Raw genomic sequence first — 14898 nt, 5'->3', positions numbered from 1 at the left:
AAGGAAGGGATGGAAGGAGAGAAGGAAGGGAGGGAAGGAAGGAAGGAAGGAAGGAATAGAAGGAAGGAAGAAAGGAAGGAAGGGAAAGAAAGAATGAAAAGGGAAGGAAGAAAGGGGAAAGGAAGGAGAGAAGGAAGGAAAGAAAAGAAAGAAAAGAAGAATGAAGGGGGAAGGAAGGAAGGGGAAAGGAAGGAAAGAAGGAAGAGGGGAAGGAGAGAAGGAAGGAAGGAAAGAAAAGAGAGAAAGGAAGGAGAGAACGAAAGAATGAAGGGGAAGGAAGGAAGGGGAAAGGAAGGAGATAAGGAAGAGGGGAAGGAGAGAAGGAAGAAAAGAAAAGAGAGGAAGGAATGAGAGAAAGAAAGAATGAAGGGGGAAGAAAGGAAGGAGAGAAGGGAAGGAAGGAGGAAGGGAAGGGAAGATAGGAAAGGGAAGGAAGGAACAGAAAGAAAGGTAAAAAAGAAAGAAAAGAAGAAAAGAAAAGGAAGAGAGGAAACGAAAGGAAAGGAAAAAGGAAAAGGAAGGAAAGGAAAGAAGGGAAGGAAGGAAAGAAAAGGAAGGAAGAGGGAGGGAGGGAGAGAAGGAAGGAAGGAAAGAGAGGGAGAGGGAGAGAAAGGAAGGGAGAAGGGAAAGGAAGGAGAGAAGGAAGAGGGGAAGGAGAGAAGGAAGAAAAGAAAAGAGAGGAAGGAATGAGAGAAAGAAAGAATGAAGGGGGAAGAAAGGAAAGAGAGAAGGGAAGGAAGGAGGAAGGGAAGGGAAGATAGGAAAGGGAAGGAAGGAACAGAAAGAAAGGTAAAAAAGAAAGAAAAGAAGAAAAGAAAAGGAAGAGAGGAAACGAAAGGAAAGGAAAAAGGAAAAGGAAGGAAAGGAAAGAAGGGAAGGAAGGAAAGAAAAGGAAGGAAGAGGGAGGGAGGGAGAGAAGGAAGGAAGGAAAGAGAGGGAGAGGGAGAGAAAGGAAGGGAGAAGGGAAAGGAAAGAAGGACCCACCACCAAGTTAGGCATGGGCTGTGTGTGGTGTCTGTGTTTGGGGGTGCAATTCTCAGGGACTGGGGTGGGGTCTCCAGTCCCCATGCCATCAGATCTCAAGGTGGTGGATCTCTCTCCTCTGCCACCAGATCACAAGGTGGATCGCTCCCTCTGTCACCAGATCCCAAGGTGGTTCTTCTTTCCCCACCAACTCCAAGAAGCCTCCTAGAAGGGAGGGGAGAGATCTGTTTCTAGCTGCATCCTATGCTTTTGGTTAAAAAAGAAAAAAGTGAGGGTTCTGGTTTGCAAAAGAGGATTAGACATTGTCAGAAGTGCACTCCTAGCAAGCAAAATGCAGTTTGCAATACACTTCAACAAATTGTGTGCCACACAGCAAAATAACAATTGATAACAACATTTACAAAGCACCTGGAACGAGTAACTTGAGGGAAGTTATTAGGAGCCCATGGTAGCACTTTCTTTCCCCCTTGACCTACCCACACCATCATCTGTGCATGCATGTGTCTGTGCAGAAAGTGCTTTTCCTTCCTGGCAGGATCTAGAAAAAAGGGAGGGGAAGGCAAGCCCCTTGTTGTAGTTTTGGGGGAGGGGGATGACCTCCAGTCCTCCACCCCAGCCCTCCTTGCAATTCCCACATCTGAATAATAATACTGGCCTTGCCTACTGGGATGTAATAATGATTACAAGATCATGCCACATGGAACACTTTCAGCACTTAGTAGCTGTCGGTTACATGCTGTGTTATTGCTCCTATTTCTATTGCTGTTGTTTCCTCCCCAAAGTATACAGGTCTCGTTTCAGATCTCCACTGGCTCCACAGCTGTTAGCATTGCTCTGCCAGACTAAAAATGTCCTAATTGTCTAAATGTTTTGCCTTTGCTTCATCTCTTACCTTCAGTTCAAAACTTTCCCCTGCGTAAGAGAGCCCCATGCTTTGCCAAAGCAGAAACGTAGATTGTGTTGTTGTGAAGGATCTGTGTGTGGAGGCAACTCTACCTGGAGCAGAAGGAAAGAGCAGGTGGGGCAGGTGCAATAGAAACAAGGAAGAGGATGATTTTGTGGTAGATCGGTTCTCTGTCACAAAACAATGAGGTTACTAATGCCAAGGAAAAAGGGAGAGAGAGGTGGATTTCAAAATGCCAAAGTGAACCTTAATTCGTTATATTTCACGGTGCCAATATAATATAATTGGATTATGAAAAAAAAAAGGACTGGTTTCTCTGGTTCGGTTGTTTGAGCTTTTATTTGGTAAACACAAAGCAACAGCATCTGGCAGAAATGTCAGTGAAGGGTCATGCACACGCAGCAACCTGTTGTGTTCTCATCTGTATAAGAAGTGTATGAAGTGACCCTAAAAGAAGGAAGTTGCTTTTACTTGGAGAAAAGAGTATTCGTACATTCACCCCAAGTGGCCAGCTGTCTGATTGGCACAGTCTTTATTTATCCTACAGAGGTTCTTGGCTGTATGGGACCAGTGTCTAGGACAGCCCATGTAATGGAGTGAGCCATTTAGGAGGCTTAGAATCGTAGAGTTTGAAGAGACCCCAAGGTCCATCCAGTCCAACCCCATTCTGCAGGAACTCTCAATCAAAGCCTCCCCAACAGATGGCCATCCAGTCTCTCCTTAAAGACCTCCAAGGAGGGAGACTCCACCACTCTCCAAGGGAGCGTGTTCCACTGTCGAACAGCTCTTACTGTCAGGAAGTTCCTCCTAATGTTGATATGGAATCTCCTTTCCTGTAGCTTCTGTCCATTGTTCCTGGTCCTGTTCTCTGGAGCAGCAGAAAACAAGCTTGCACCCTCCTCAATATGACATCCCTTTAAATATTGAAAGAGGGCTGTCATATCACCCCTTAACCTTCTCTTCTCCAGGCTAAATATCCCCTGCTCCGTTCCTCATAGGGCATGGCTTCCAGACCCTTCACCATTTTAGTCGCTCTCCTTTGGACATGCTCCAGTTTCTCCACATCCTTTTTGAATTGTGGTGCCCAGAACTGGACACAGGATTCCAGGTGGGCCCTGACCAAAGCAGAATAGAGTGACACTATTACTTCCCTTGATCTAGGCACTATACTTCTGTTGATGTAACCTAGAATCGCATTGGCCTTTTTAGCTACCACATTGCACTATTGACTCATGTTCAGCTTGTGGTCTACTTGGACTCCTAGATCCCTTTCATGTGTAGTCTCCTTAAGTCAAGTGTCCCCCATCGCATATCTATGCATTTTGTTTTTCTGCCCTTACATTTTCCTGTGTTGAAATTCATTTTGTTAGATTTGGCCCAGCTTTTCAGTTTATTCAGGTCATTTTGAATTTTGATCCTATCCTCTGGAGTGTTAGCTACTCCTCCTAATTTGGTGTCATCTGCAGATTTGATAAGTATGCCCCCAATTCTGTCCTCCAAGTCATTGATAAAGATGTTGAATAGCACTGGGCCCAGGACAGAGCCCTTTGGGACCCCACTGGTCACTTCTCTCCAGGATGAAAAGGAGCCATTGTTGAGCACCCTTTGGGTTCAGCCAGTCAACCAATTAGGTAATGTAGGTAATGTTGCACACTCTGAAAGTAGAAGTAACAGGTCCTTGTCAAGCTCAGCAGGAAAGAAAGCATCAAATAAAATAAATCTTAGAGGGTGTTGTTGTTGTTTTTAAATGAAACCCAACATATATAAAATGCCTTTTCAGAAGAATAGAAACATATAGTTCAAAAGTTCAGTTCAAGCAAAATTGTAGGATGTTAGTTGATTTTTAAAAGTGGCTATGTGAGTAGTCCAGGTTTCTGTAGAGTCTCAAGCCCTAAGCCCTTATTGAGACTATGCACACCTCCTCCTCCTACCAAAGACATTCCCTCCTGACTTCACGCCTCTTCTCCAAGATAGTTCACTGATGCTGCAAAGATGAAACAAATAGTTTTGCATCCAGGCGTTCCATTCTTTTCATGACAAATAATGTGATGCCAATATTAGGATGAGGCACGGATGTCAGAAAATATCTAATTGTTAATCAGATCTTGTTGGGGACAGTTGTATGAAATATTTGTGTCTGAAAGTATCTTTGCAGCAGCCTGCAAAGCGTAAAACTTGAATATAACACTCTTTTCAAATTATGCTAGCAAATTTTCTCCATTCTGAATTTGCTTATAAATGTCATGGAATGTGATTCTGAGCAATATAGCATATTTGTGCATAAAAGGACAAATCATAGGTATGCTGCGGCAGCTCATACTGTGTGTTTCAACTGGACTGTCTCTGTACTACTGTGCAGTTCCTAATTTTCCTTTAAAAAGAAAAACAACAACCCTGGTCAGCCCCTGTTTCTCCTCATTTTATCACCCTCCTTTCAGTAAACAGATCTTTCAGGAAGTTGCTCAAGATAATAGTCGACCATAGTTCTCAGAGAAGTGATAAAACTATCTGCTGCTTCAGACTGCAGATAGACTTATATGACTACGAACATATAAAAATAAAAACCCACATGTGGTAGACTAAATGACAATAGGGAAATAAGCCAAAATTGTTCTCCACAAAGGGGCTGGAGAGATGGGTGGCATCCAGCCTCCCCTTTAATGGCCAGATCGGTGCCACAGCAACCGCATACTGTAGCACCTATCTGGACTCTAGGGAGCACAAAAAGGAGCCAGAAAAACTGTGTTCTTTTTGCACCCGCTAAAGGGTGTCATAGCCACGGTGGCGCAGCTTTCTGACGCCGTTTTGGCACTACATCATCTAGATGCAGCACCCAGGCCGCACCGTGATGCTGTGCACTGTCTAGAAGGGTGCGCGGCATCATGAAGTGATGGGGCAGAGTCACAGTGTCCAGAGTGTGGACGCTACGCTGTGGCTTTGCTTACAGGCCGCCACAAAGTGCTGGACTGTAGAGCCCCAAAATCTACCAGTCAAGGAATATTTTGTGAATGAGTTATTTTTTGGTGAACAGAATAGCTGAAGTGGTACAACCCAGATAAAAATGTACTGCTGTAAAGAGAACTAGGTCACCAACCAGCTAGTGTTATTGAGGCTTGTTTACATTAGCTTATTTTAGTTACATGTTTTTTTAGGACATGTTTATGGTGAGTGTTCTGAACCTGATTTAAATAGCTCAAAAGAAAGAAATGGGTAACAATATTCTGATGATCCCTTATGTACTAAGGCTGCAGTGCTTTTACACACATGAAATATAAATGTCATAACACTTCTTGTAATGTGCACATTTTAGCCCTTGATAAAACGCAAATTTTCAAAGGCATATACTCTATGCCTTGGATTGAAACATAGACGCCTTCTGCCTGCTCTGTTATGTACTTTTTTGCTCAGATTTATACAATGTATTTTTTCTCAAGTATGATATTAGAACACAGTATGCATAGTACAGTCCGTCCTCGCTTTACGCGGGGGATCCGTTCCGGATCCCTCCACGTAAGGTGAATTCCGCCTATGCTCGAGCCCCATTGGAAACAATGGGGCTCGTGCGCGGTGGCGCAGGCGCGCGCAGAGCACAACGAGCGCACACGCCCATTCAATTGAATGGGACGCGCCACCCCTTCCGCCCTGTGCGCGCCCCGCGGCTTGAGCGCGTATGCTCAAGGCCGCGTATGGTGCGCCCGCGTATGGCGCGGGCGCGCTGTATGGTTGTTTAGAACAAACATACTATGAAGACTTGATGCATCTAACTACTGTAATTTGTTTAATTCACAAGCAGTTGTCAGGTTTGTGTAGTAAGGGTTTAAAAAGAATTAGTTTTATTCATTTGAATATAGTTATATGTTGTGTTTTGGGGCAAGATTCATTCCCAAAGTGGGGTACAATTAAAATTGACAAAAAGTTACACTATATTAGGTTTAATTTAGAGATATGTGGAGATAGTTTTAACAGTTTCATCTTGCTGGGAATGTATTATGTAATCCAGGTCCTTATCTGTTCTCTCTCTTTCTTGGGAATAGAACCTTTAAAAAAATTGTTAATACACAGAAATGTTGATCTTCCAAGCTGTATGGAAGAACTGTATTGGCAGGTTCTAGGACCAAAAAGTGAAAAAAGACTTTTCAGTTCATAACAAACAAACAAGCTTCTTTTATATACCGCTTCATACCACCTAAGCAGTGTCTAAGCGGTTTACAACTGTAAGCTAATTTGCCCCCAACAATCTGGGTACTCATTTTAGCCACCTCCTCCGAAGGATGCGAGCATGAGTCAAGCTTTTGCTGGTCTTGAACTCGCAAACTTATGGTTTTGAGTGAGTGGCTGCAGTACAGGCATTTAACCACTGCGCCACCATAAAACAATCTAGTCCCCCACACCATTATGTAGCAAATACTTGGTGAGGTTTGAGATTGGCAGTCATCCCTCAACCTGAGCCTTTTAATGTTTTAGAGTGCAATGAAGAAGGTTTTGGGAAGGTGGGCTAGGAAAGGGAAAAAGAAGAAACCTCCAGACTGCATACCTTTAACAGTGCTGCAAAGGAGTTCTATAGCTGAGTGAGAACTGGGGATAATTTAACTGTATGTTAGATGTCCTAGGTTAATATAAATCTGTTCCAAATACAGTACTTATGGTGGTATTGTGCTCTGTAAAGTAAATTTTACATTTTTGGGGGTGGAATCTACAGCATTTCTTAATATGTTTAGTTTCTCCATGTTTACCAAGAATCACATGATGATCAGGTCATAAGCTCATAATAAAAAGAACCAGCCAATTAAATCATAAGGGAGAATAAATACTTCATAACTTATTTTGATGGACGCAGAGAAGGAGACAGAACTATATTAAAATGTGCCTGATATTACCATGGATATAGTTTGCAATTTGTTTAGCCATGATTGAGCATTACAAGAATATTTCTTGGGCTTACATATTCTACTCTCTTTCCTTCTGTGAGGAGAACACGATAAATGTTTTTGTTTAATCAGTTTCATGATGGTCATAACTACTAAACTGTAGTTAATCTTACATTTGATTAGTGAAATTCAGCCAGTTTTGTAAACTGGTTCAAAGTTGACTTATTTCAGCTAACCATAGGTTAAATTAACCAAAGTTTTCTTGGATTTGGATGACATAATATGCTGTGACCTGCAGCCACCTCTTTTCGCACTGTATTGGGGCCATGACAACTGCACACAGCGGCCCCAATCCAGCCTTTCAAGGGCGCGAAAAGGAGCCACAAAAAGTGACTCCTTTTTACGCCCTTGAAAGGGTGCCATAGCCATGGCAGCATGGCTGTACGGTACTCCTTTGTCGTTTGGATACAGTGCTGGAGGAGCGCCATGATGCCGTGTGCCATGTGGAGCAGAGCATGGCATCATGGTGCCTTGGGGGGCGGAGTTAGGATATGTGTCATCTGGATGCAACACCCCGACTCTGCCGCCAAGCCGGTCTATACAGGGCCTTAATCAGTAATTGAAAAGGGATCATATGACTATGGCATATTCACTGGTGATGGTGTCAGAATGGGAAGCTGTATTCCTGACCAGCCCCATCCAGTAACCTCCCTATCAAAGACTTTACTGTGTACAGTAATGGCCTTTGAATACTATTCTTACTATTCTGTTCCCTATGCCATCGGCTGTCAGTACCCATGGATTCTTTATCCATGGATTCAGCAGTCCACAGCTTGAAAATTATCAATAATTTGTCCTGGAATCAAACCTCAGCAGGTAGTGAGAGCCACTGTAATAAAGTTGAAACCATATTCATTAGCTATGAAAGCACTCTGGTAGGGGTGTGTGTGTATGTATATACATTCCCATCGACACAAAAAATAAGACATAAAAGACTACAGTAATTCTAGAACCATTGCGCTCATTTCCTATGCAAATAAAGTCATGCTCAAGATTCTGCTGTGAATATTCCAACCTTATATAGAGCAAGAAATTCCAGAGGCGCAAGCTGGTTTTAGGAAAAGAAGAGGCACTAGGGATCACATTGCAAACATATGTTGGATAATGTAGTGCACCAGAGAGTTCCAGAAAAAAAATCTGCATGTGCTTTATTGACTACAGCAAAGCCTTTAGCTAGATAGATCACAAAAAAACTATAGCTTGCTCTTAGAGGAATGGAAGTGCCACAACATCTGATCATATGTAACCTCTACTCAGGACAAGAAGCTGCTGTTAGAACAGAATACAGAGAAACAGAATGGTTCTTAATCAGCAAAGGGGTAAGGTAAGGTTGCATACTACCACCCTATTTATTCAACCTGTATGCAGAAAATATTGTACGTAAAGCAGGCTTAGACTCAGAGACAAGAGGAATGAAGATCGGAGGAAGGAGCATTAACAACCTACAATATGCAGATGACACGCTAGTACTAGGAGAAACTAACAAGGACCTGGAACAATTACTGGAGAATGTCAAAAGGGAATGTGCCAAGATAGACTTAATGCTAAACAAGAAGAAAACAAAAATTATGATCACAGAAGAGCTATAAGAATTCATGCTAGACAACAAGAAAATCGAAATTGTAGAGAGTTCCCGTACTTTGGATCAAATATAAATCAGAATGGAGACTGCAGTCGGATGATCAGAAAGAGACTAGAAATGGGAAGAGCAACTATGAAAGAATTAGACAAGACCTTAAAGTGCAAATATACAACTCTGAACACTAAAGTGAGGATATTCCAAGCCATTGTATTCCCCATCATAATGTACAGGTATGAGAGCTGGACAGTTAAGAAGGCCAATAGATGGAAAATCAATTCATTTGAGATGTGATGATGGAGAAGAGTGCTGAAGATATTGTGCACAGCCAAAAAGACCAAACAAACAAACAACAACAACAACAAAACCCCAAGGGCCCTAGAATAGATCAAGTCTGAATTCTCCCCGGAAGCCAGGATGACTAAATTGTACTTTGGCCACATCATGACAAGGCATCAAACATTAGAAAAGACAATGATGCTGGGAAAGGTAGAGGACAGTAGAAAGAGGGGAAGACTATACATCAGAAGGTTAAACTTTATCAGGGAGACCACAGACCTGAGCCTACAGGACCTGAGCAGAGCAATTGAGGACAGGGAATTTTGGAGATGTCTCATCCACGGGGTCACCATGAACCTCAACTCAAAGGCAGCTAACAACAACAATTTGGGACAAATTCTATAATATTGGATATACTTGGAGCAAATATATTCTTGGGGTGTGTGTACACATACACACACGCACACACTTGTAACAAGTATATACTTGGAAAAAGTTTTATAGCTTTGTCAGACAACTGGAAGCCCTGTGACACCTTAAAAACTAACGTGTGGTTCATTATAGTGTGAGATTTGTGGACTATAGCCCACTTCATCAGGAAAACAGGAAAGATTTGTTTTGTTTTGTTTTTAGTTGGCTCTCAGGGGAAGAAATTGTGTCAAGCCAGACAAACCTGTTTCTTTGCAGACTTAACTAGTTTGAAAGAAAAAAGAATGCTGTTATGTCAGTTTTCCAACAAATATTTTACCTATTCTGATTTGGTACCCAATACTGTATGAGAAGATTGTCTACTATCTCCTGTTACATAGTTTGTCAGCTTTGTAAAACTCCTCCTGCATGCTCCAGTTTAAAACAAATTTGTTTGCTGCACCAACATATTTATATTCATTTCAATTGAACTTGGAAATGTATCCCTTAGTGGCATGTTCTGAATTTCACTTCCTTTGTTCCTTTTTTGTTTTCACTTTCCTACACTGCTATAAATATCTATGATTATTCACATTGGCTTCAATGCAAGAAAGATTAAGCCTTGCAACAGCATATATATCTACTCAGAAATAAGTTGCACCGTGTTTTTTTGTGGCTTACTCCCTGTAGTCTTTAGAATTTCAACTTTATTCTTATTCTTGCAATAGGAGAGTTTTGAGCATATGCTTATCTCTTCCATTTGTCAACTTAATGCAAAATAGTGTTTCCAAAATTTCTTATATTGAGCACTTTTACTGAGCACAAATAATACTGAGTACTTACTTATATTTAGTCCCCTTGCTTTATTTATTATTTCATTGTGGGATTTGGTTGTTGAGTTTTTTCTCTCTCCAAAATCTGTTTTATGAAACTCTTTTTCTTTTACTTTGGGTGGCAATGGCAAACATTCTTTGAACAAATCTTACCAAGAAAATCTCATGATACGTTCACATAAAAGTTACCATAAGTCAGAAATGACTTAAAAGCACACAACAACAACGACAATAGAAAAACATTTACTTGATCAGTTTCTTTGAATCTTCACATTGCTTTGGTTCTCATGTAAAAATCCAGATATACTGGGCAACAACAAAATACATAGGTACATAATTCATGTGGCTAGCAATTGTTAAGTGTTGAAACAGAATTTCAGTCATTTTCAAGTCAGTACCTAAGGGACAATACCACATGAGTTAGCATCTCCATAGTTAACTAACCAATAGGGGTTTGTGGACCCAAACATTAATTGCTTTAATGTAAAACAACACTGGTTTTGTTTTTTTGAACTGTTGAAGTGGCACAAGATATTGCAGTTTTGTTTGTCTTTTGCTAACTTCGTCTCACTATTTTAAAATAGAAAACAACATGAATAGGGGAAAAAACCTGAGACACCAATTGAAGAATTGGTCTAGAGGTGCCACAAGTGGTCTGGGGAGAAAATGTTATCTTTAAGGTAACATACTGCAGAGGTTTCTCCATAATCATCTCTTAACTAACTTCAGAAATTGGTGGCGTGGGGAGACTTGTGTGGTTGTAAAATCCAAATTCATGCAGAAAAGTGCAGTCCTTCACTTTTAAAGAGTACCAATGCTAGAATCATGTTTGGGTAGCCAGCATGCCCTCCAGCATTTCACAGATGAGGGAAATGCTGGACCATACAGCAACTGAGTGTGATCAAGATGGCAAAAAAAGGTATTAATGAGAAAGAAAATAGAAGCTAGGAGAGGCTGCAGCAGTTTGCTTCTGGCTGAGCCTGCTAAGGGCAAGATTCTACCTTTTCCTCTCTTCTCCTGACCCCAACTGAGTTAATTGAGTAGAAACTGCTTTTGCATTTTGAACTCAGTTTTGCACCAGTTGAAGTAAAGGGAAGTTGAAAGGGAAAGGTGGAAAAGAGAGAAATGAGGACATTTTAAAAGCAGCTGAAAAAGTGAGATGACAGAGGATTAGTAAGTGTCCCTGCCAAATTGGGACAGTTAGAGGGTTTGAGCCTGTGCACTTGTGACAAAGCTGGTGAATTTTTTTTCCATTAAAGATCTCACAGAGGAATACAGGCTGCAAGCAATGGATATGGATAATACTATTACGTGTACTATTTATTGTAACAAAAACATATGGGTATATTGATCACAACTGGAGATCACCACACAAGAGATGAGGGAGGAATGAGGTGTCTCAAATGTCAGGTGAGGCAAAGTATAGAACAGCCTTAACTTGGAAAGTGAGACTAGAGTTCTATTCTATATGCTATGCAATAAAATGGTGTAGTGGTTTGAGCATTGGACTGTGACTCTGGAGATCAGGTTCAAATCCTGGATTGGCAAGTCACATTCTCTCAGCCTCAGATGATAGCAATGGCAAACACTTCTGAATAAACCTGCCAAGAAAACCCCATAGGTTTTGCCTTAGGGTCGCCATAAGTTGGAAACAAAGGCAAACAACAACCACAACAGTTTCAATCATGTTTGTAATGTTGATTATAGCTGATAATGCAACTTAGTAGGTTTAGGATAACTGTAGGACTGTGCATCTAATTAGAAATACTGTATGCCAATTGAGGTCAGTAATATTTACTTATATGTAAATCTATATCTGAGTTCAGCCTTAAGAAGATAAGCCAGAAGTGGAAATAATAGTTTAATGTAAGTGTGAAACACATTTTTTTATTTTCTCTTTTGTTATTTTTTGTTTTTATTCAAATAGTATCATCAGACAAAGAGGCCAGAAAAAAAGATAAGTTTCCATAAATAAATAAAGGGAGGGAAAGTCCTGCATTTCAGCCAGATCATGATCACTGGAGGCGTCAGTTTCTTCTATTTTACTCTGATTCACTGATATACAGTAATGTAATTTCTCAGAGAAATCTCTCAGGGTGTATCTTCACTGTAGAAATAATGCAATTTGACACCATGTTAACTGCCATGGCTCCTTCCTACAGAATACTGGGATCTGTGGTTTTGTGAGGCACCAGCACTCTTTGGCAGAGAAGTCTAAAGACCTTGTAAAACTACAAATCCCAGGATTCTATAGACTGGGGTGTACTTTGAGTGCCTTCAAGGTTTCCCAAAAATCTGGGGAAAGACCGTTCTCATACTCATACTACTGTTCTCATATACTGTAGTCCGGAAAACTATACCACTTAAACAGGGAACTACACCACTTAAAGTTGTTTCAAACTGTAGAGGCACCTTTAGTCTCCCTAGTCCTCTTCATGATAGAGCTGAGTGCAAATAGAAATTTCAATAGCTATTCCATTATTTTGTTTATAGTGCTGTGCTAACTGAGACAAAGTACTGTCTGTCTCCTTTTATATTAAAGAGATATGAATTATTCAGTCTGTTCTGTTGGGTTTATATAAGAACACTGAATGTATTAGCAGGGCTTCTTCTAACAGTCAGGAGAAATGCTAGTATATTGTAGAAATGCTTTCTTTCAATACTCCTGCTCTGACACTCTTGCTTGGGATCTATCAATTCCTTTTGCCCTGTCATTAGGAACTTGGCTTTCTGCCTCATCTGGCAGTGCCCACTTAGCAGATGTTATGGGGTGTTTGTTTTGATCTTGTTCTATGATTTGCCTCTACATTTTTGTCTATGCCAGGGTCACCAACAAGTATTTTTTTCCACACCAAATAAGATTGACTGGACTAATCTTACCTTGGCACTGTTTGTCCGCTTCTTGATCTTGGGATTAATTGTATGGCTCTCACCTCAGAGCTTCTTTGGATTGTTTGTAGACTAAGTTTTATACCTGAGTTTTCAGTTCTGGTGCTAGTTAATAAACAATTTAATACATCCCTTTATTGTCATTGCCATTTTGTTCTATATCCCTCTAGCTTCTAAAATACCAAGCATTTTCAGCTGACTTGTCATATAGAAACTTGCTCTGGTTACAAAGAGGTGAGCTGGAAATCTTGCATTGGTGACCCAACAATGACAACATGGAAAATATGTGAACAAAGCAGTTATATTCCTATATGATTTTGAGAATTGTTTACAGAATACATACGACTAGAAGATAACAGCCTTAAGGAAAGCACTGAGTTAACCAGTGGGAAAGATAGTTTTGTTGGAAACATGAGACAGTAAAGCATGTTTATTTTTCACTTCTGCAGTATTCCCTATGAGGGTTTAAATGAGCGGCTTTGATTAAAAGAATGCTTTGATACACTAGAATTTTGTTAAAGTAAAGATTGTATTTTGTTTGTTTTCAAAATAGTACTGGGATTTTATATATATATCTGTAGCGAAAAGTAATAATACTGTATTTTGATGTCCTAGTAATACAGTGCATTATCAACCTTGTACGTAGGCTTTCCTTTGAACTTGAATCCTGTTACATGATTAATGTGATATTATTAAGAGGATACTATTGCTAGGTTGTATATGAAAGCTTGGAGTAATCCAACCGACTGAGAGAGCACATTGTTTGAAGGGGGACTTGGCCTCTAGTCTATAGAAGCCCACCTAGATTTCCATGCACCATTTGCATCCCTCAATGGAGTAACACCAATGACATGGGTCGATGCAGTGCAGTTCCTCCTTTAGTTTTCCGGACTATATGCAAACAGTAGTATGAGTATGAGAACAGTCTTTCCTCAGATTTTTGGGAAACCTTGAACGCACTCAAAGTACACCCAGCACAATGGGAGAATGGCTTCTATCTGCTGAAGTGAGCTCTGGGCGGTTTTGGCATTTGACATTGAAACAGACTAAGGCAATTTTAGAAACAAATGTCTTGCCTAAGAAACTGAAGACTGAAACACTCTGTTATCCATGAAATATAGCTTCTCTGCTTTGGTCACTTTATCAGAGGAAAACACCTTTGAAATAGATCAATTCAGGTTAACTTTGGCATAAAATAGGTCAAAATAGGGATGACAGTAAATGTGGAAATCTGGAAACCACAGCCACTGAAGAAAGGAAAACAAGGAAACTGCCTGTCATGTAAGCCATCATTCATTTCATTATTCAGTAATACATTATCTACAAATGAAAATTGTGTAGCCAAGGTCAGGTGGATAACTATGCCAGCATAGTCCAGCATAGTCTAAGGTGGTAGTAGCCATATAAGAAGATAGCAGCATAGCTATAGTGAAGGAAGGCAGGAAAAGCCCAGTGGGTTGGGAGGAGAAGTATGCCAACTCTCAAGTAATGTGTTCCTTCAGATAATGGCCCATGGCACAGGTGAGTGTCCAGGCAAGTTTATCCAGAGCACTTTCCCTCTAAGAAATGCTTTTAGTCCCAAAAAGAAGCCAAGAATCAGAGAAATAGGCTGTTTGAAGACAGCACCTTCCACTGTTGGGAACTGCTTTCATAAGTGCAGAGAAAGTATAACTGGATCCCAGCCTGTATATTTATGCTGTGAACATAGGTTTGAGAAACATGGATGGTCACTGAGCATAATTTTTATATGCTGTAAAGGAGAGGCATCTGTATACAGTATAATCTATTTTGCAGTCCTGTGGCAATCTTGTGCAGTTTTCTGAAGGGAAGAAACAGTAAATCACAATAAAGTGTCTTGAAGAAGCATGAGCACCAGAAAATGTGAATGAGAGAACCAAGCTTTGTATTAAACTGCGAGTCCTGAATACATCCTTTCTCCCTTGCCTAACATGTATTGCACAGAGTGGATTATTGCTATTAACACTTCTAATGCTCCTTTCCTGTTACCTTACTTTCCTATTGATCTTTTAATTGAATACTAAATATGTATGTTGATAATAACATTTTCACACAACATTCTGCTTTTTAAAACAC

General features: G+C 40.5%; 1 protein-coding gene across 3 annotated transcripts in view; it reads left to right on the top strand.

The window, feature by feature from the left end:
• Nucleotides 1–14898, top strand: part of RALGAPA2 (Ral GTPase activating protein catalytic subunit alpha 2) — a 226676-nt gene that overhangs the window by 574 nt on the left and 211204 nt on the right. The gene's annotated exons all lie outside the window — the stretch shown is intronic.

Source organism: Sceloporus undulatus, chromosome 4 (assembly GCF_019175285.1).
Source record: "Sceloporus undulatus isolate JIND9_A2432 ecotype Alabama chromosome 4, SceUnd_v1.1, whole genome shotgun sequence".
In the NCBI taxonomy this organism is placed as follows: Eukaryota; Metazoa; Chordata; class Lepidosauria; order Squamata; family Phrynosomatidae; genus Sceloporus; species Sceloporus undulatus.
This window is presented reverse-complemented; position numbering and strand designations above follow the sequence as displayed.